This window comes from Balaenoptera acutorostrata, chromosome 5, assembly GCF_949987535.1.
Source record: "Balaenoptera acutorostrata chromosome 5, mBalAcu1.1, whole genome shotgun sequence".
In the NCBI taxonomy this organism is placed as follows: Eukaryota; Metazoa; Chordata; class Mammalia; order Artiodactyla; family Balaenopteridae; genus Balaenoptera; species Balaenoptera acutorostrata.
Genome location: NC_080068.1, coordinates 116,889,445 through 116,911,085, shown reverse-complemented (window position 1 = coordinate 116,911,085; position 21,641 = coordinate 116,889,445). Strand labels below are relative to the sequence as shown.

At 40.3% G+C, this 21,641-nt stretch overlaps 1 protein-coding gene and 1 pseudogene across 13 annotated transcripts in view; both read right to left on the bottom strand.

The window, feature by feature from the left end:
- ANK2 (ankyrin 2) overlaps nucleotides 1-21,641 on the bottom strand; it is a 250,765-nt gene that overhangs the window by 189,161 nt on the left and 39,963 nt on the right. The gene's annotated exons all lie outside the window — the stretch shown is intronic.
- Nucleotides 158-1,586, bottom strand: LOC114238922 (RNA-binding protein 42-like; annotated as a pseudogene).

The window sequence follows — 21,641 nt, the reverse complement described above, 5'->3', positions numbered from 1 at the left end:
TTTTTTTGGGGGGGGGGGTCGGGGCAGGGATGAACGTAAATTTATTGAAACTGGTTTTGGGGAGGATGGGTGAGTGGACAGTTATGGGTTTTCCAAAAAGAACTGTGGGTAGCAGCCAGCGCCCAGCCAAGCGGGAGCGGGTGCTCAGCCACAGACCCTATCTCAGTCCCAATTTCTCCTCCTGCTTCTTGCACTCAAGGCCCAGGTTCCGGGCCTTCCACGTGCTCTTGCGCAGCTTGGTGGGGCATGAGCCTACGTACTTGGCATTCATCTCAACTCACGGAGCGCACATAGTTGCTGGAGTCCTTAAAGCTGAAGAAGCTAGAGCCCATGATCTTGCCAGTGCGCTTGTCACAGATCCCCTTAGCCTTAAAGAAGCATGGGAAGGGGAAGGGGCTAAAGGTGAGTCCCAAGATGGCATCTCCATTTCATTGCCCAGATCCCCACAGAAGATTCGGACACCATCTGCATCCCACTCCAGAAGGCTGGGGTCCTCCCAGCTGCTCCCAGCTGCTCCCAGCTGCCGGTGTGAATGCTGCGTCAATTTCTCTGGCTTTCCTTTCTTCTTGTCCTCACCCAGGGACTCTGGGATCTAGAGGGTCACAAGGCCAGGGTGAGGGGATAGGGGCCAGGAGCTAAGGAATGTGCTCTGGAGGCAGTAAGCCTGGCACACTACTTCCAGCAGGAGGGGCAGGGGCTCAGGCAAATCCATGGTCAGGGCCAGTGGTAGGTGGCCAGGGCCCAAAGGCCAGGACCAGCTGGGGTGCTTCCTGCCCTCACAGTCCCCAGCACCCTAGCCTCCTCCAGCCCAGCTGCTGCCACCACCACTGCCTCTTCCTTCTCTTCCAGAATCAACCCCAGGCTGATGCCCAGCTCTCGGTATGCTGCTGGCTCTTCTAGGAGAGGCCTCAGAGCAGACATGGAACCCAGGGAAGGGCTTCAGGACCCCGAGCCATTGGTGACAGCATTAGAGGTGGTCAAGGCAGAAAAGGGGGTCCACGAGGGCCTGGTGAGGGGGCAGCAGGGCCATGGGGGGAGGACTGCCTGCTGCAGAGTAAAGAGCAGAATGTGCTCTCTGTAGCAGGTGGGGGACTAGTGCTGGATACAGGAGAGAAGCCCTCTGTGGTGGGTGCCACAGCTGCTCATGGCAGGAACAGGGCTTCTCCAGCCTTTGGACTGTCCAGTTGAATCCAATCACGGGGGCGAAATGCACCTGGAAAGGAGGTACACCACAAAGGGAGGGTCACCCACCATGGGAGGAACCACTGTGGCCACGGTGGCTGCCCAGGCCTGGAGAGTCTGTTGGACCTGCTGGTATGTTGGTCGCTATCACTGGGCAGGCACAGGAACTGCTGGGAACTGCATCGCTTATACCACGAGGACTGTGGGCACTGGGGTACAGCAGGCATAGCAGCTGGGATTCTGGTTACCAGAGCCCCAGAACTTCCTGCTCAAACAGGGCTGTCTCCGTCTCCATCTCTTCCAAGCTTTCCTTGCTGCCCTTGCCGGGTGCTGGCACCAGGGCCCAGGACCACAGGTCCTCCTGCACCTGGGAATCGCAGGGCTGGCCCGCCACCTGCTATCATTACTGTGGCAGCATCCTGAATGGGGACGAACCAAAGCAGGCTACTACTGGTAAGTCTTTGATATTGGCCTTATGGAAGTTAACGTGGATAAAAGAATATGAGCTTGAGTCATTTGAAACAATCAAGAGATATTCACTGAGCTGGCTTATTGTGAGCAAAATATTGATTGGGCTTACAGATCCATGAGTCCCAGGCAAGATATCACTTTGATCTACAATTTTTGGAATAATTCTATTTCAATATAATATCATTAAAATGACTAAATATACCATGTAGTTTAAAAATAAGATCTTAAGGCTACTTTGAAACAACCATGAGCACATTAATCAACCTTAAAGGACAGAGTTATCTTTTTTGTTTAGCACTTCTATTAAATTTTTATAAAGCAATATTATAACATTTTGTTTATAATCAAATTTTGCAATAAGCTCTATTCTCCATTTCTCTTGATGATTCTATGAGATATTTTGCCCATTGACTGCTTTTCTATGATCATATAAAACTAGTGGATGAAACCCCAGGTAGAACCAATAAAAATTTTATAGAACCATTTGAGCATTGGTTACATTTCTGGCACATATGGAAAATGTATAGATTAGTCCATTTTTTAAAGTTGAGGAACAGATTCAAGAAGATACAGCTAAACATACATGAAACTTAAATGCTTGCATCAAAATCCATTAAACTGTTTTGGATCTTAGGACAAATCTGTAATTAATATAAACTTATCAGTTAATCAACAAGCATTTGCTAGTTACCCACCAAGTACTCAGCTCTAGGTGCTAGGTTCTAAGGGAGGACGAGTGACATAGTTTCTGTCCCCAGAGAGCTCCCCAAATATTTATTATTAAACAATTGAAAATCACCTCTGCACTAGCATATACTCATCCATGATTTTTTCAAATCTTTGGCTATTCTACTTTGCAAATCTTACATGTTGAATTAAGGGTCCTCCACTCTGTCAGAAAAGTACAACTAACTTAATATATAACTTCCTTAATAACATTAAAATTTAAATATTTGAAAGAAGGCAATTGCAAATATGAGTTCTTGAAAATATTAAAGGAAAAAGATGGAGGGCAAATGGATACATCAACGGGCAAATAATAGAGAAGAGAAAGTGAAATTTGTTCCCTAACCTCCACACCACCCCCACTCATAACGGGCCTCCTGTGTCAGAGATGCCCTAAATGAGGAGCTCTTTTCAAGAGGAATTACATGCCCACATATAAAGATACAAATAATTATGAAATGCTGTTTACAGTTTCACTCTGCCATTACCATAAATGACACTGGTGAAAGGAATCATCTATATAATGGGAGGGAAAAAATCAAACTCAAAATGAACATGACCTGTTTACATATTCCCAATCCAATTCCCACTCAGTATACTCATCCATAATCTATCTGCACCTTTCCCACCTCTTTCATGGTGGCTGCTCTAAACTAAGAGTACTCACTATGATGGAACTAAGAATGTATTTAGTTTTCATGAAGATGGGGAAAAGCAAAGCACATGTCATCTTTTGTCAGTTGAACTGATCTTACTGTGTCTTTGATGTCCAAAGATTTCTGATTTAATATATAAATCAAACTATGGATGACCCAAGAGGAAACTTGTTTTATTAGTGAGTTATTTTCAAATCCTAGAGGCTTTCTTTTTAATTCCCAAATGATGAATATTTAAGGAGGATTTGCTAAGTCCTCATCAATTTAAAAATATTTACAATGAGGCTTGAAATTTGGTGGCTCATTGGTCATTTCATAGGGAAAACACTTAGAATAAGAGTGCTTCGAAGATACAACTTTATATAGTCTATTTCTGGATCTCCATTCAACCATAGTGGAAGCCCATCTAGCGCTCCTGGCTGGTAGCTCCCTTTTTGGCCACTGGTCTTTTCCCCTGTCTAGACCCATCAAATGTTTCAATCATACAATCCCCCAAATACAGAGAATGACATTAAATATGATGGTGAGTTAGCCTGGGAGAAGAAAGAGCTATGAAAATTCTTCAAAATTTAACCAGGACCAAGAGGGATGAAAGATTAAGAGAGCTGAGAAATAAATACTTAATGAATGAAAGAGAAGCTTAATGACATGGATATCATTATTACATTTTATATTTTACATATATCACATTATTATATTTTATAGATGAAGATACTAAAATTCTCAGAAGCCAAGTGATTTGCCTCAAAGATCCTTACCACCAAGAAGAGGAAGAGCAAAAATTCAAACTTAGATCTGATTTCCAAACTCATGCTTTCAAAAAAGCTAAAATAATTAAGCTCCACACCAGTGTTTCAAACTGTAGGTCATCATGCACAAGTACATCATAAAATCTGTTTAATGGATTGCCAATCAGTGTATATTTCAAAACATGAAGTAGAGCAAAGAAAAAGAGAGTGCACTGTGGATGGCAAGTGTTGATTTTGTTTTGGAGCGGTTTTTTTGGTGAAACTTTACATACACATACATGTGTACACACGTCTGCATGTGCATGTGGTGTGCACCTGTGTGTGTGTGTGTGCATGTGCGTGTGCACACATGCTTCTCTAGATTACAAAAAAAAAAAAAAACTAAGGAAGTTTAGGCAAGATCCAAGACATGCGGGCATCTTGGGGAAACAAGATGTTGTTTCAAACCATATAAGTAAAAAAGCTGATGCTCACAAAGAGCATTCTAAGAGAGGAATGGTTTTTATGATATGCTTATTTGAATTTTATGAAATCAATAATTTTCATTTTAGATGAGTGCTGTGATGCAAATAAGATGAATAACGTTGGGACAAACAAGAATACTTCCTTTTGAAAATACTAGCAGAATCATGGCTAAACCACATCTACATCTGGAGTTCCAAGAGGGAGTGTGGTATAGTGGAGAACACACATGTTAGAGTTCCTATTCTGTCTCTCCATTACTAGCAATATAATTTAGTTTCTTCACTAGTAAAAGGGGAAGTTTCCACTCTGCTTTCTACAGATAGTTACTTAAAAGAGAATATAGAGGGGCGCCTTCAAGATGCTGGAGGAGTAAGATGTGGAGATCACCTTCCTCCCCAAAATACATCAGAAATACATCTACATGTGGAACAACTCCTACAGAACACCTACTGAACGCTGGCAGAAGACCTCAGACCTCCCAAAAGGCAAGAAACTCCCCATGTACCGGTGTAGGGCAAAAGAAAAAAGAAAAAATAGACACAAAACAATAGGGACGGGACCTGCACCTCTGGGAGGGAGGTGTGAAGGAGGAAAAGTTTCCACACACTAGGAAGCCCCTTCACTGGCGGGGATGGGGGGATGGGCAGGTGGGGGGAAACTTCGGAGCCACGGAGGAAAGCGCAGCAATAGGGGTGCAGAGGGCAAAGTGGAGAGCTACCCGCACAGAGGATCGGTGCCGACCAGCACTCACCAGCCCGAGAGGCTTGCCTGCTCACCCGCCGGGGCAGGCTGGGGCTGGGAGCTGAGGCTCGGGCTTCAGTCGGATCACAGGGAGAGGACTGGGGTTGGCTGCATGAACTACATGTAAGGGCGCTACTGCGCCACAGCTACCCAGGAGGGAGTCCGGGAAAAAGTCCGGAACTGCCTAAGAGGCAAGAGACAATTGTTTCCTGGTGCGCGAGGATAAGGGATTCAGAGCACCGTCTAAATGAGCTCCAGAGACGGGCGTGAGCCGCAGGTATCAGCCCGAACACAAGAGACGGGCAGGCATGAGATGTTAAGGCTGCTGCTGCAGCCACCAAGAAGCCTGTGTGTGAGCACAGGTCACTCTCCACACCGCCCCTCCCGGGAGCCAGTGCAGCCCGCCACTGCCAGGATCCCGTGATCCAGGGACAACTTCTTCAGGAGAACACACGGCATGCCTCAGGCTGGTGCAACGTCATGCTGGCCTCTGCTGCCGCAGGCTCGCCCCGCATCCGTACCCCTCCCTCCCCCCGGCCTGAGCGAGCCAGAGACCCCGAATCAGCTGCTCCTTTAACCCCGTCCTGTCTGGGCAGGAACAGATGCCCTCAAGCGACCTACAGACAGAGGCGGGGCAAAATACAAAGCTGAACCCCGGGAGCTGTGTGAACAAAGAAGAGAAAGGGAAATCTCTCCCAGCAGCCTCAGGATCAGTGGATGAAATCTCCACAATCAACTTGATGTACCCTGCATCTCTGGAATACCTGAATAGACAATGAATCATCCCAAAATTGAGGCGGTGGACTTTGGGAGCAACTGTAGACTTCGGGTTTGCTTTCTGCATCTAATTTGTTTCTGGTTTTATGTTTATCTTAGTTTAGTATTTAAAGCTTATTATGATTGGTAGATTTGTTTATTGATTTGGTTGCTCTCTTCCTTTTTTTATTATATATATATATATTTTTTTTCCTTTTTCTCTCTTTCTGAGTGTGTATGTGCATGCTTCTTTAGGTGATTTTGTCTGTATAGCTTTGTTTTTGCCATTTGTCCTAGGGTTCTGACTGTCCATTTTTTGGTTTGTTTGTTCTTTTGTTTTTAGTATAGTTTTTAGAGCTTGTTATCATTGATGGATTTGTTTTCTGGTTTGGTTGCTCTCTTCTTTCTTTCTCTCTTTTTTTTTATTACTTTTTATTTTTTTATTTTTAATAATTTTTTTCAATTTAATATTTTCTTTCTTCTTTTCTTTCTTTCTTTCTTTTTTGCTTTCTCTCTCCCTCTTTCTTCCTTCCTTCCTTCCTTCCTTCCTTCCTTCCTTCCTTCCTTCCTTCCTTCCTTTTTCTCCCTTTTCTTCTGAGCTGTGTGGTTGACAAGGTCTTGGTGCCCTGGCCGGGTGTCAGGCCTGAGCCTCTGAGGTGGGAGAGCTGAGTTCAGGACATTGGTCCACCAGAGACCTCCCAGCCCAATGTAATATCAAACGGCAAAAGCTCTCCCAGAGACCTTCATCTCAACGCTAAGACCCAGCTCCACTCAACGACGAGCAAGCTACAGTGCTGGATACCCTACGCCAAACAACTAGCAAGACATGAACACAAACCCATCCATTAGCAGAGAGGCTGCCTAAAATCATAATAAATTCACAGACGCCCCAAAACACACCACCGGACGTGGTCCTGCCAACCAGAAAGATGAGATCCAGCCTCATCCACCAGAACACAGGCACCAATCCCCTCCACCAGGAAGCCTACACAACCCACTGAACCAACCTTACCCACTGGGAGCAGACACCAAAAACAACGGGAACTACGAACCTGCAGCCTGCAAAAAGGAGACCCCCAAACAAAGTAAGTTAAGCAAAATGAGAAGACAGAGAAATACGCAGCAGATGAAGGAGCAAGGTAAAAACCACCAGACCAAACAAATGAAGAGGAAATAGGCAGCCTACTTGAAAAAGAATTCAGAGTAATGATAGTAAAGATGATCCAATATCTTGGAAATAGAAAGGAGAAAATAAAAGAAACGTTTAACAAGGACCTAGAAGACCTAAAAAGCAAACAAACAATGATGAACAACACAATAAATGAAATTAAAAATTCTCTAGAAGAAAACAATAGCAGAATAACTGAGGCAGAAGAATCGATAAGTGACCTGGAAGATAAAACAGTGGAAATAACTACTGCAGAGCAGACTAAAGAAAAAAGAATGAAAAGAATTGAGGACAATCTCAGAGACCTCTGGGACAACATTAAATGCACCAACATTCGAATTATAGGGGTCCGAGAAGAAAAAGAGAAAAAAAGGGACTGAGAAAATATTTGAAGAGATGATAGTTGAAAACTTCCCTAATATGGGTAAGGAAATAGTCAATCAAGTCCAGGAAGCGCAGAGATTCCCATACAGGATAAATCAAACGAGAAACTTGCCAAGACACATATTAATCAAACTATCAAATACTAAATACAAAGAAAAAATATTAAAATCAGCAAAGGAAAAGTAACAATTAACATACAAGGGAATCCCCATAAGGTTAACAGCTGATCTTTCACCAGAAACTCTGTAAGCCAGAAGGGAGTGGCAGGACATATTTAAAGTGATGAAAGGGAAAAACCACAACCAAGATTATTTTACCCAGCAAGGATCTCATTCAGATTTGACAGAGAAATTAAAACCTTTACAGACAAGCAAAAGCTAAGAGAAATCAGCACCACCAAACCAGCTCTACAACAAATGCTAAAGGAACTCTGCTAGGCAGGAAACACAAGAGAAGGAAAAGACTTGCAATAACAAACCCAAAACAGTTAAGAAAATGGTAATAGGAACATAAATATCGATAACTACCCTAAATGTAAATGGATTAAATGCTCCAACTAAGAGATATAGACTGGTTGAATGGATACAAAAACCCGTATATATGCTGTCTACAAGAGACTCACTTCAGACGTAGGGACACATACAGACTCAAAGTGAGGGGATGGAAAAAGATATTCCATACAAATGGAAATCAAAAGAAAGCTGGAGTAGCAATTCTCATGTCAGATAAAATAGACTTTAAAATAAAGTCTATTACAAGAGACAAAGAAGGACACTACATAATGATCAAGGGATCAATCCAAGAAGAAGATATAACAATTGTAAATATTTATGCACCCAACATAGGAGCACCTCAATACATAAGGCAAATGCCAACAGCCATAAAAGGAGAAATTGACAGTAACACAGTCATAGTAGGGGGCTTTAACACCTCACTTTCACCAATGGACAGATCATCCAAAATGAAAATAAATAAGGAAACACAAGCTTTAAATGATATATTAAACAAGATGGACTTAATTGATATTTATAGGACATTCCAGCCAAAAACAACAGAATACACTTTCTTCTCAAGCACTCATGGAACATTCTCCAGGATAGATCATATCTTGGGTCACAAATCAAGCCTTGGTAAAGTTAAGAAAATTGAAATCGTATCAAGTATCTTTTCTGACCACAACACTATGAGACTAGATATCAATTACAGGAAAAAATCTGTAAAAATTACAAACACATGGAAGCTAAACAATACACTATTAAATAACCAAGATATCACTGAAGGAATCAAAGAGGAAATCAAAAAATACCTAGAAACAAATGACAATGAAAACACGACAACCCAAAACCTATGGGACACACCAAAAGCAGTTCTAAGTTATAGCAATACAATCCTACTTCAAGAAACAAGAAACATCTCAAATAAACAACTTAACCTTACACCTAAAGCAATTAGAGAAAGAAGAACAAAAAACCCCAAAGTTAGAAGAAGGAAAGAAATCATAAAGATCAGATCAGAAATAAATGAAAAAGAAATGAAGGAAATGGTAGCAAAGATCAATAAAACTAAAAGTTGGTTCTTTGAGAAGATAAACAAAATTGAAAAACCATTAGGCAGACTCATCAAGAAAAAAAGGGAGAAGACTCAAATCAATAGAATTAGAAATGAAAAAGGAGAAGTAGCAAATGACACCACAGATATACAAAGGATCATGAAAGATTACTACAAGCAACTATATGCCAATACGATGGACAATATGGAAGAAATGGACAAATTCTTAGAAAAGCACAACCTTCTGAGACTGAACCAGGAAGAAATAGAAAATATGAACAGACAAATCACAAGCACTGAATTTGAAACTGTGATTAAAAATCTTCCAACAAACAAAAGCCCAGGACCAGATGGCTTCACAGGCGAATTCAATCAAACATTTAGAGAAGAGCTAACACGTATCCTTCTCAAACTCTTCCAAAATATAGCAGAGGGAGGAACACTCCCAAACTCATTCTACAAGGCCACCATCACCCTGATACCAAAACCAGACAAAGATGCCACAAAAAAAAAGAAAACTACAGGGCAATATCACTGATGAACACAGATGCAAAAATCCTCAACAAAATACTAGCAAACAGAATCCAAGAGCACATTAAAAGGATCATACACCATGATCAACTGGGGTTTACCCCAGAAGTGCAAGGATTCTTCAATGTATGCAATCAATCAATGTGATAAACCATATTAACAAATTGAAGGAGAAAAACCACATAATCATCTCAATAGATGCAGAAAAAGCTTTTGACAAAATTCAACACCCGTTTATGATAACAACCTTCCAGAAAGTAGGCATAGAGTGAACTTACCTCAACATAATAAAGGCCATATGACAAACCCACAACCAACATCATTCTCAATGGTGAAAAACTGAAACTAAGATCAGGAACTAAGATCAGGAACAAGACAAGGTTGCCCATTCTCACCACTATTATTCAACATAGTTTTGGAAGTTTTAGCCACAGCAATCAGAGAAGAAAAAGAAATAAAAGGAATCCAAAATCGGAGAAGAAGAAATAAAACTGTGTCTATTTGCAGATGTCATGATACTATACATAGAGAATCCTAAAGATGCTACCAGAAAACTATTAGAGCTAATCAATGAATTTGGTAAAGTAGCAGGATACAAAATTAATGTACAGAAATCTCTTGCATTCCTATATACTAATGATGAAAACTCTGAAGGAGAAATTAAGGAAACACTCCCATTTACCACTGCAACAAAAAGAATAAAATACCTAGGAATAAACCTACCTAAGGAGACAAAAGACCTGTATGCAGAAAAGTATAAGACACTGATGAAAGAAATTAAAGATGATGCAAACAGATGGAGAGATATACCATGTTCTTGGATTAGAAGAATCAACATTGTGAAAATGACTATACTACCCAAAGCAATCTACAGATTCAGTGCCATCCCTATCAAACTACCAATGCCATTTTTCACGGAACTAGGACAAAACATTTCACAATACATATGGAAACACAAAAGACCCCGAATAGCAAAAGCAATCTTGAGAAAGAAAAATGGAGCTGGAGGAATCAGGCTCCCAGAATTCAGACTACACTACAAAGCTACAGTAATCAAGACAGTAAGGTACTGGCACAAAAACAGAAATATAGATCAATGGAACAGGATAGAAAGCCCAGAGATAAACCCACGCTCATATGGTCACCTTATCTTTGATAAAGGAGGCAAGAATATACAATGGAGAAAAGACAGCCTCTTCAATAAGTGGAGCTGGGAAAACTGGACAGCTACATGTAAAAGAATGAAATTAGAACTCTCCCTAATACCATACACAAAAATAAACTCAAAATGGATTAAAGACCTAAATGTAAGTCCAGACACTATCAAACTCTTAGAGGAAAACATAGGCAGAACACTATGACATAAATCACAGCGAGATCCTTTTTGACCTACCTCTTAGAGAAATGGAAATAAAAACAAAAATAAATAAATGGCACCTAATGAAACTTAAAAGCTTTTTTGCACAGCAAAGGAAACCACAAACAAGATGAAAAGACAACCCTCAGAATGGGAGAAAATATTTTCAAACAAAGCAACTGACAAAGGATTAATCTCCAAAATATACAGCAGCACATGCAGCTCAATATCAAAAAAACAAACAACCTAATCCAAAAATGGGCAGAAGACCTAAATAGACATTTATCCAAAGAAGACATACAGATTGCCAACAAACACATGAAAGGATGCTCAACATCATTAATCATTAGAGAAATGCAAACCAAAACTACAATGAGGTCTCATCTCACACTGGTCAGAATAGCCATCATCAAAAAATCTACGAACAATAAATGCTGGAGAGAGTGTGGAGTAAAGGGAACCCTCCTGCACCGTTGGTGGGAATGTAAATTGGTGCAGCCACTATGGAGAACCATATGGAAGTTCCTTAAAAAACTAAAAATAGAACTACCATACGACCCAGCAATCCCACTACTGGGCATATACCCTGAGAAAACCATAATTCCAAAAGAGTCATGTACCACAATGTTCATTGCAGCTCTACTTACAATAGCCAGGACATGGAAGCAACCTAAGTGTCCATCGACAGATGAATGGATAAAGAAGATGTGGCTCATATATGCAATGGAATATTACTCAGCCATAAAACGGAACGAAATTGAGTTATCTGTAGTGAGGTGGATGGACCTAGAGACTATCATACAGAGTGAAGTAAGTCAGAAAGAGAAAAACAAATACCGTATGCTAACACATATATATGGAATTTAAAAAAAAAACAACAAACAATGGTTCTGAAAAACCTAGGGGCAGGACAGGAATAAAGACGCAGACGTAGAGAATGGACCTGTGGACACGGGGAGGGGGAAGGGTAAGCTGGGATGAAGTGAGAGAGTGGCATGGACATATATACACTACCAAATGTAAAACAGAGAGCTAGTGGGAAGCAGCCGCATAGCACAGGGAGATCAGCTTGGTGCTTTGTGTCCACCTAGAGGGGTGGGTTAGGGAGGGTGGGAGGGAGATGCAAGATGGAGGAGATATGGGCACGTATGTGTATGTATAGCTGATTCACACTATTCATATGTATAGCAGAAACTAACACACCTTTGTAGAGCAATTATACTCCAATAAAGATGTTAACAGTAAATTAAAAAAATATAAAAATAAAATAAAATGGCAAAAATGCAAAAAAAAAGAATATAAAGTAATGTATGTTTATGTTATTTGGACTCTTGCAAATGTAAGCTATTATGATTTCCTGGTTAGATGCAGAAAGTAATAAATTCTCACATATTCCTAACTCTTTCTGTTTTCTATCACAGAGATCTGGTTAAAGATGATGAGCTGAATTGAGTGTTTTTTCTTTCATGGAAGGGGCCACAAGCAGATGGCACTCTGAAGTCAGAAGTCCATGTTGAGTTTCACTGGGCTAAAATCATGGTGTCTGCAGGGCTGCATTCCTTCCAGAGGTTCTAGGGTAGAACAGTTCTTTTTGCCTTTTCCAGCTTCTAGAGGCCACCTGCATTCCTTGGCTTGTGTCCTCTTCCTCCATGGTTAAAGCCCACAGAGGCATGTACAAATCACTCTTGAACTGAGTATTTTGGGTCTAACATATAATGCTTACCTGGGCTGGGAAAATTATTAAGTTAGACAGAAATGATTATTTTTAAATGTATTTTGAATTCTAATGAAACCTAAAAAGCAAATGGGAACCTGGCCTCTTAGCAGTCATCCTGTCAAAAATTCAAAAAGCTGTTATTTTACTACTGAGTTTTAACTCTCCTAAGTTAAATGTCATTTTCATGTGGTCTCATTTCTCTGATTAAATTAATTTTATGAGAAATGATAGATAAATTTTTTCTTTAGTATTTGACTTAACATGTGTTAAAGCAAGACATCTGACTTAACATGAAGTTCAAAGACAGAAAATTATTTGAGCTACTTATTATAATAGTCATGGTTTAAAGAGATTTAGACATTAAAAGTCAGCAGCAAATTATTTAAATAAAACCTAAAACTTATTACAGTTTATTCTCATGTGTCAGGTTTAGATCTAAGCTTTTAATTGCATTAACTCATTTAACCCTGAATTGAACATTATGAGTTATGAACTACCTGGTGATTCTAGCTCAGAAACTGTATTCTTAACCCCTACAATTAAAACAAAAAAAACACTATGGGCTCTGCATTATAATTCTATTTTGCTTTCTTTAGACCTCAATTTCTCATTAACTCTTAGTTGATATTTTTTAGAATAAAAATATCTCAACCTCTGATAATAAGCCAGTAGTTAAGGAGAAAAATTATTTCCTTTAGGCCTCTAGACTTACAATGTCTAAGAGTGTCAAAATTAGAAAGGAATTCTATAATGAATTCTAGACAGTTATAGTATCATGTCCATGCCAAGCTTAGTTAGTTTTAATTTAACTTAAAACTGGAGGAAAGGGGTTATGTTTGGTTGATCCCATAAGTTACTTACAGTAGTAAAATTCTCTGGTTCTTAAACGACAAGTAAGGAGAGTATAATTTCCAGAAGATTTAAAGAAAATATCCACTAGATGAAGTCTCATCTTTGTATATTTATCACTGACTCAGTTACTATTTCAATCAACTCATCTTAAAAGAGGGCATTAAAAACATGGATCTTCTTCTGACATAGAATTTATCAAGATCGGCAAGCAGGGGAAGGAATGTATATCAGAATTAACCAGTAAATTTTTTATAAATGAAACGAGAAAACTCCTCTAGTGGGGCAGCCTGAAGTAGATGTACCTCCAGGGGCCAAGGGTGAGACTGAAGTGAGAGAGGGAAAGAGTGGCAGGACCTCAAAGGGAAGGAAGCAAGACAGGAGCATGGAACCTAAAAAGGTTCCACACAGCTCATTCTAGCATGTGCTGTGTCCGCCTACTTCTAGTGAGGCACAAGAATGCTGTCCACAATATTAAACTCAGATAAAAACATGGCACAGAGTTTTCAAATTAATGTAAACTAGAGAAAGCTTAAATTCAATAATTAATAATAACTGAATATCAATTATTCACCTAAACTTTTTTGTACCTGTATTGTATGCCAAGCATTGTGCGAGGAGCCAAGTCTGCATTTCCAGGTACCCATAAAAAAATCTACTAATGTTACTAGATAATTAATAATTAATAATTTCCCTCTTTTTTACAATTTTAATTAAAAATAAGCCAAATTTGGCTTGCTGGGCTCTAAAAGAATATGGGAAGAGTGAGGAGGGAGCCATCAAACAAGAAAAGTTAGCTTATAGGAGTCTTCCAAGTACCACACCATCACTCTGCTTTCCATCATAATATTGGGTTGGCCAAAAAGTTCATTCAGGTTTTTCCAGACGATGTTATGGAAAAAACTTTTTGGCCAACCCAATAAAATGATTCCTGCAAGTTGCATTCAGTATCAATTTCAGGTTTGTCTGCGATACACAAGCCAGCTTAGTCACTTTATCCTCTGAACAATCACAAAATTTGGTTCTTTTCACAATTGATTGTGTTTTGTATCCTGTTTATCTTCCCAACAAGGCTTTTTATGAACAAAAGTCAAATCTATTCACCTTTGTAACCTCTACGCCTAATATAGTATCTAGCACAAGGCGAAGGATACTGCAGTAATATTCTTACAGTGAATGAGCTAATGAATAGTATGGACCATGCGGAGGTTAACAGGATTTTGTTTAATTCATCCGGTCACTGCATTTTATCAGGAAATGTGGTCAGTGCACAGACAAGTCAGGTACAACTACGTCCACCTCTAGCCTTTGGAAACACAATCAGGAAAAGTGCACTCTCTGAGGCTGAAGCTGGTTAACATCAATGTGTATAAGAGCAAATTAGACCGTGAGAGAAGGATTTAATCTAAAGTGGCTTTTCTCAGCCTGGAATCCTTGGATGCGCTCTTGAGGATCTCAGAATTCTCTGAGAATTTTTTTAATCTGATATTTGCATTTAAGTGCCAATCTTAAAAAAATTAATAGACATATATGCTAGATGATCTGGGTAAATCACATTTAATTAAATATCACCTAGTAATTTCTTGTTCCTGTGTTCTTGATTGATTCCAAGGGATCATTTAAAGGAACATGAATTTTAATGCAGGATTTCTGAAACTGAAGCATACAGATGTATTCTCAGGGTTCCCCCCAAAATCTCCTTCTCTAAGTAAAAGAAATACTACCTCAAGAGATGGTCTATAAACATAACCTGATGAAACTTGGGTCTTTCCATTCAGAAAGCAGAACAGATGCTTCAGGAGGCAAGACTAGAACCTTCCTAAGTATTAGAAGCTTTACTATGTCCCACAGAATTACAAGTTGTCTGAAAGGAATAATGACAATTTTGATTAAGTTGGAAGGAATAAACTTGTTAGAACTTATCCAGAATTTGTACATCCAGCTACTCTAGCTTGAGTAAAATCATCCATTGTGGCCAGCCCAACTTTTTGTTAATTAACTTCTCTCCAACTGCAACTGTCACAGCCATAATTTGGTCTCCTGAATGAGTGTGTGCAACACAGGGGGTTTTCTCACGTATCACTTGAGCCCAAAGTAGTCTACCTTTAAGGTAGAGAAGTATGTTGTGAAGATTACATACATAAAGTATGTAACACAGTGATAAGCATGTAGTAGGTATGTAATAAAGAAACTATTATTTGATATCATAGGTATTATTATTTCCCATTTCATGAATGGATTATTTGACTCAGAAGAATTTAAGTGATTGGCTCAATGTCTGTGTTTATTCAATTATTCATTTATCAAATATTAATTGGAAACCTATTGTGTGCCAATCCTGGGTCTTATTCCTTCCAGCAAAGGGCCCTTTTCACTAAACAACACTGAAGCTTAAATACTAGTTTATAAATCATTCTTTGTGACCTGGTTCATATAAGCTAGTGTTCCTGTGTTGTTGATGTTCCAAGTTCCCAGTTTGTGGATCTTGCATTCCTTTCTGTGTATTGTTAAATTGTTAGCTGTGAACGCAAATGGTTAATGAGAATCTAGTGTCTTCTTTAGAGACACAGAAATCTCACTAAAAGGAGTCATTGAAAAGGGCTGTAGAGACCGTCTCCAGTTTGAGGTCTAAATTAATAATTTCAAGGGAACTTGAATAACAGATCTCTTTTTTTTTTTAACATCTTTATTGGAGTATAATTGCTTTACAATGGTGTGTTGGTTTCTGCTTTATAACAAAGTGAATCAGTTATACATATACATATGTTCCCATATCTCTTCCCTCTTGCGTCTCCCTCCCTCCCACCATCCCTATCCCACCCCCCAGATCTCTTGATATAACTTCTGGTGGTTGCATTGGATGAGAAAATATATTCTCACCTCCCTGGTAAATTGCTTCTTTTTCATGCTACTTCCCTCCTCTGCCTCCCATGGGCACTATTGCTGTCTTCCCTCATTCCTTAAGGGAAATATCACATCACAGGTTCTCCAATAAACCTCTTTCCCAAGGGCAGTGGCATGCTTCTCTCACCCCCGCAGTGAGTCTGCATACCCACTCAGGTGCAGGGTTTAATTTCAGACTGTCCCCTCTGCCCCCTCTACCCTGCACAAAGAAGTTTTCTTCTTTTTATTGATGGTAGCTTGTTTTTGTTTGTTTGTTTGTTTGTTTTTGGTGGTGGTAGCTAGGGGAATGAGGGTGTGGGGAGAGCCAGGGATGACCTCTTCCAAGGTGTGCCCTTATGAGCTTTTGTTCATCTGCATGTTGGACTCTTTCATCTTACCCTGAAGACCTTTCATTTCTGCAGGAAGAGGCTGAAAAGAAACTGAGTATAGGACTAAAACTATTTGCCTACATCAGGTTATACGCATGTACGTATACAGGCTCAGCAAGAGACAGGTAGCCCCTGATCATGTCCACCTCAACAGACAACCACTTTTTCATATGGAGCTGCTGAATTTTCTTCTCTTCTTCTGAATCTGAAGAAGGTATCATCTGAAAACAAGGTTTCCTTTTTGTCCTTCCTCCTTATTCCAGAAGAGAGAAGGCCTTGAAAAGACTAGAGATCCTAGGATTTGGGGTTACACCTTTATAATCATCAAAACACATACACACACACACATGAAAGGAGAAGGAGAAATCTATGAGGGTAGGGAGGGATGGGAGAGGCTTGGGAAACTTCTAGAGAAGAAAGGAAAAAGACTGTTTAGAATAAGTGATCAGCAAACAAAGAGACTGTTAGACTATGAGTGGACAAAATCTCAGCTACTGCAAAGGGGCTGGTTGATTTTTAATGGCACAAAGAAAATAACCAAGCAGAAAAATGACTAAGCAAAAATGGCATCTACCTCTTACCTCACACACCACCTGTGTTTGGCTGTAGTGCATATCTGAAGAGCTGTATTGAATACGTGTTTGGATCAAGATCTTCCCTCTGTTGACCCTCCATAGCAGAAATCAAGGTGGGACTCCATAACTCTATGGGCTCCTGGCTAGACTCCCTGCTGCCTCTTATCTTTCTCCAGACAACTCTCACAATCTCACCATCACTATCTGGTTGGGACCATATGGACTAAACTTATCACACCCTGTATCCCTATTTGTGCCAGTCACCAGGTCAATCCTCAGCCCTCCAAATGCAACCCCTGTATGCCTTGCTATCCCCTTTTCTAACTGTGTCTCTGATCACGTCCCATGTCCTGAAACTCTCACACAATGTCCTCTAGAACACATGAATGTGGTTATTAGCAGCATTTCTGTGTCTTAAATCTTTTCTCCGAACATTCCTTTTAATCTTTCTGTTCTAAATGAAACCCGAAGCTACTGCTTCCCTGAAGTCTACTCAAGTGATAATATTTATCCCCTACACCCCAATTAACCACTGGACTCAGTGGAGCTATGCTAATACTCCTTGTTCTTCATTGCTTTTCAAAACTATTTTTTCCTCATCCTTTTACATAAACCTCCAGATGCCATCAGCCTGTATGTTTTAGATCCCATCCTCATCTCTTGAAGATTTTAGCTTCTAATTCATTGCCTCATTTTCCAACATATATTTCCAGAACTCTACACATTCAGGTTCCTGACTTTTCTACCAATAATTTTTCCTTCTCTCTACCTCATCTACTCTTTCCACGGTCATTTCCAATGATATAATCTTCCTCCAGGATTTCAACTTCAAGCATCCGAGCCGTTAACTTCCATTTACCCTCCTGCCAATCTACTGACCCAAATCAAACAATCCTTCAGCCCCTGACACCTAGAGTCTGTTCACCTTTTCACTATGTCCATGTCTTTCCTCACTCAGCCTAAATTCCATGCATAATCTTTATAATCATTTTAGTCATTCCCTTGTATGCATCTGCAGTTGGCTTGCCCTTCTCTGGCTGTACTGTACATGCTTAGCTCAACCACAACCTCTGCAACTGATCTCATGTCTGAATGTGGCTGCAGAGATACACATACGTGCTCGCTTGTCGTAATCCTTAAGTGGGTCCTTAACACTGCCTGGCAATCATACTCTGTTACCCTTAATCACTCTCTCTCTCACTCTCCTAGATGATTATTTCATATCTCCTGTCTCCTCAATCTCCAACACCTCCTCTCCCATCTTAGCTCTCTGTTGATGACATTCATATTTCACTAAAAACTAGAAGCAATTAAAAGAGAACTTCCATTCCACATCCAGCTCCCAGCACCACACCCACACTACTTCTTGGTCTTTTATCCCTAAACCCTTCTTTTTCCTGAACTATCCATGTTCTTAGCAAAGGCTGACTCCCCCACTTGCGCACCAGGTCCCATCCCCTCTCACCTACCCTAGGACACCATCCAGCAAGTCTACCCTCTCTCTCATGCATCATTGATTTTTCCCTCCTCTGCTTCTTTTTTCCATTAATGAAACAAAAATGCTATAATTTATCTCATATTTTTTTTAAAAACCTCTCTTGATCCTACCTCCTCTTCCAGCTACATGCCCTGTTCTCTCCTTCCCATTACAGAAAGAGACCTTCCAGTAGTATCTGGTCTGCTCATTACCGACTGAATCAACTCCAGTCAGGCTTTCACCCCACCAGGCAACTGAAAAATGCCTTTAACAAGTCATCAGCTACCACCACTTTACTACAGCATTTGTTCTGTTCCTGAGCTTATTTGATCAACAGCATTTTATAGAGTTGATCATTTCCTCCACCTGAAAATAACTCTTTCACTTGGCTTCTGAGAAACCGCACTCCAGGGTTTCTTGCCACTTCTCTGGGCACTCTTCCTCATTCTTCTTGCTGGCTCCTCCTCACCTTCCTGACCTCTAAAAGATGGAGTGTCCCAAGGCTCAGTCCTTGGACCTCTTCAATATTTCATAAATTTTTCACTCACTGTTTTGGTAACCTCATCCAGCTTCCCGGTTTTACATAACATCTATAACACTGAATGCTCCAAATAATAGATCTCTGGCCAAAATCTCTCCTCTGAACGCCAGACACATCTATCCAACTACATGCTCAATATCTTGGATATCAAATAGACAAATCAAATTTAACATGTTCTAAAGTGACCTTCTGATTATTCCCTCAAACCTGCTCAAACCACAGTCTTTCCCATCTCAGTTAATGAAACGTTAGCCCGCATTAGTCTTGCGACCCCAGCCTTCATCCCTGACTCCTCCCTTTTCCACTCATCCTACTTTCTGCCCGGCAATGATTCGCTGTTACACTTAATCACTCTCTCCCACTCTCCTAGATGATTATTTCACACCTTCTCTCTCCTCTCACGTAATGAATCTTCCACCCTCATTATTCTCTCAGACTTCATCCCTGACTCCTCTTTTTTGCTCTTAGACTACATGAAATCTATCAACAAAACCTATCAGCTCTATCTTCAAAATATATCCAGAATCTGACCACTTCTCACCATCTCTCCTGCCTGCTTGCCTAGAAGCACCTCATCTCTCACTGGAAGTATGACTAAAGTGTAATACTCCTTTGTAAAGTGTAAAGTGTAATACTCCTTTGTAAAGTGTAATATTCCTCCTTGGTAAAGTATTTCAAAAGTGCTCCCTCTTTCTGCCCTTGTTCCCCTTCAGTCTAAGGGTGACTATTCAAACTTAAGTCAGCTTATGTCCCTTCTCTGCTAAAAATTCTCTAATCACTTCTCTTCTCTCAGAATTAAAGCCAAAGTTCTTAAAATAGCCTACATGCTCTCTGGTGCTGCCTTGGGCTCTCCCCGACCTCCTACTTCTCTTCCCCTCCCTCGTTCTACCCAGCTACACTGGCTTCAAACACGCCAGGCATGCTCCCTCCTTGGGGCTTTCTCCCTGTCAAGCCTTCTTCTAAGACATACTCCCTCCAAACAGTGCAGGGCTTCCTTGTTCAATTCCTTCAGGTCTTCCTCTGACCATCCTACCTCAAGTAACATGCTGCTCCCCTTCCCCTCCCTCTCCTCCTCCCCTACTATATTTTTCTCCCTGTCATTTACTTCCATCTCTCTTTCCACATAATTTACTTTTTTCCTTGCTGACTGTCTCTCTCCTCTCAGATTGTAGATTGTAAGCTATATGAGGGCAGGGTTTTGCCTCTCTCTTCATGGCACCTAGGACAGTGCCTGCCACATAGTAAACACACAATACATGCTTGAATAAACAGATAAACAAATGGTAAGCCTGAGTTCAGACTGGCTGAGAGACTGCTATGATGATAAAATTTGAGATGACTTAGGGAGGTTTGAGTGGCTGCCTGGGAGTTATGTTTTAAAATCCACATCTTGTAGTCATAGAAAAAGAGCATTCAAGAGAATTCTTAGAGTATAAATTGTTCTGTTCAATCTAAATCACATTAGCAGAGTACTTAAGAAGACAAGTCGGGATTTCCCTGGTGGCGCAGCACTTAAGAATCTGCCTGCCGATGCAGGGGACATGGGTTCAATCCCTGGTCCGGGAAGATCCCACATGCCGCAGAGCAGCTAAGCCCATGCACCACAACTACTGAGCCTGCGCTCTAGAACCCGTGAGCCACAACTACTGAGCCCGTGCACCACAGCTACTGAAGGCCGCGTGCCTAGAGCCCAAGCTCCACAACAAGAGAAGCCACTGCAATGAGAAGTCCATGCACTGCAATGAAGAGTAGCCCCCACTCACCACAACTGGAGAAAGCCCACGGGCAGCAACGAAGACCCAAAGCAGCCAAAAATAAATGAATAAATAAAAAATTTTAAAAATAAAATAAAAAAAGACAAGTCACAAAAAAATTTGAGTGAAGCTACCCTTGGCAATTTTAAAATCAAAGAAGAGTTACATTTCAAACATCTTCATAAACCTGTGTAGTTACACACAGAAGCGAAACTTTTTAGAGCTATGGACAAGTAGTTGAGGAAGTCTCTACTGGAATTACTTTCCATTGAATGACTTATCAACATTGAAACTAAAAATTCTAAGTGCTCAAAATATTTAGCAGACATTATTCAAATCCAACTTAGCACTACTCAGTATAGAGCAAGAATTGGTATTAACGTATTGAAAAAAATCAGAGAATAATGCAGAATCCAGAAACAAAAGTGCACACATAGCCAGAACGAGACAGATGCAACACCTTTTGCTTCTTCTAAATGAGGGGTCAAAATAAACTCATAGATATATAACAAGATTATTTGTACAAATATTTTTACCTCATTTAACTTGTTAGAAACCTATATATAGTTCATTCCATATTCCATTAATTCTATGAATTCAATTCTCAGTTATTCATTTTTGTTGCCTTTGTAAAGTCCCAGGCTAATAGAACTGTTTCTGGCATTTTTTTTTGTTTTTTGTTTTTTTTGGTGTAGTCAACTTTTTTTTTTTTAACATCTTTA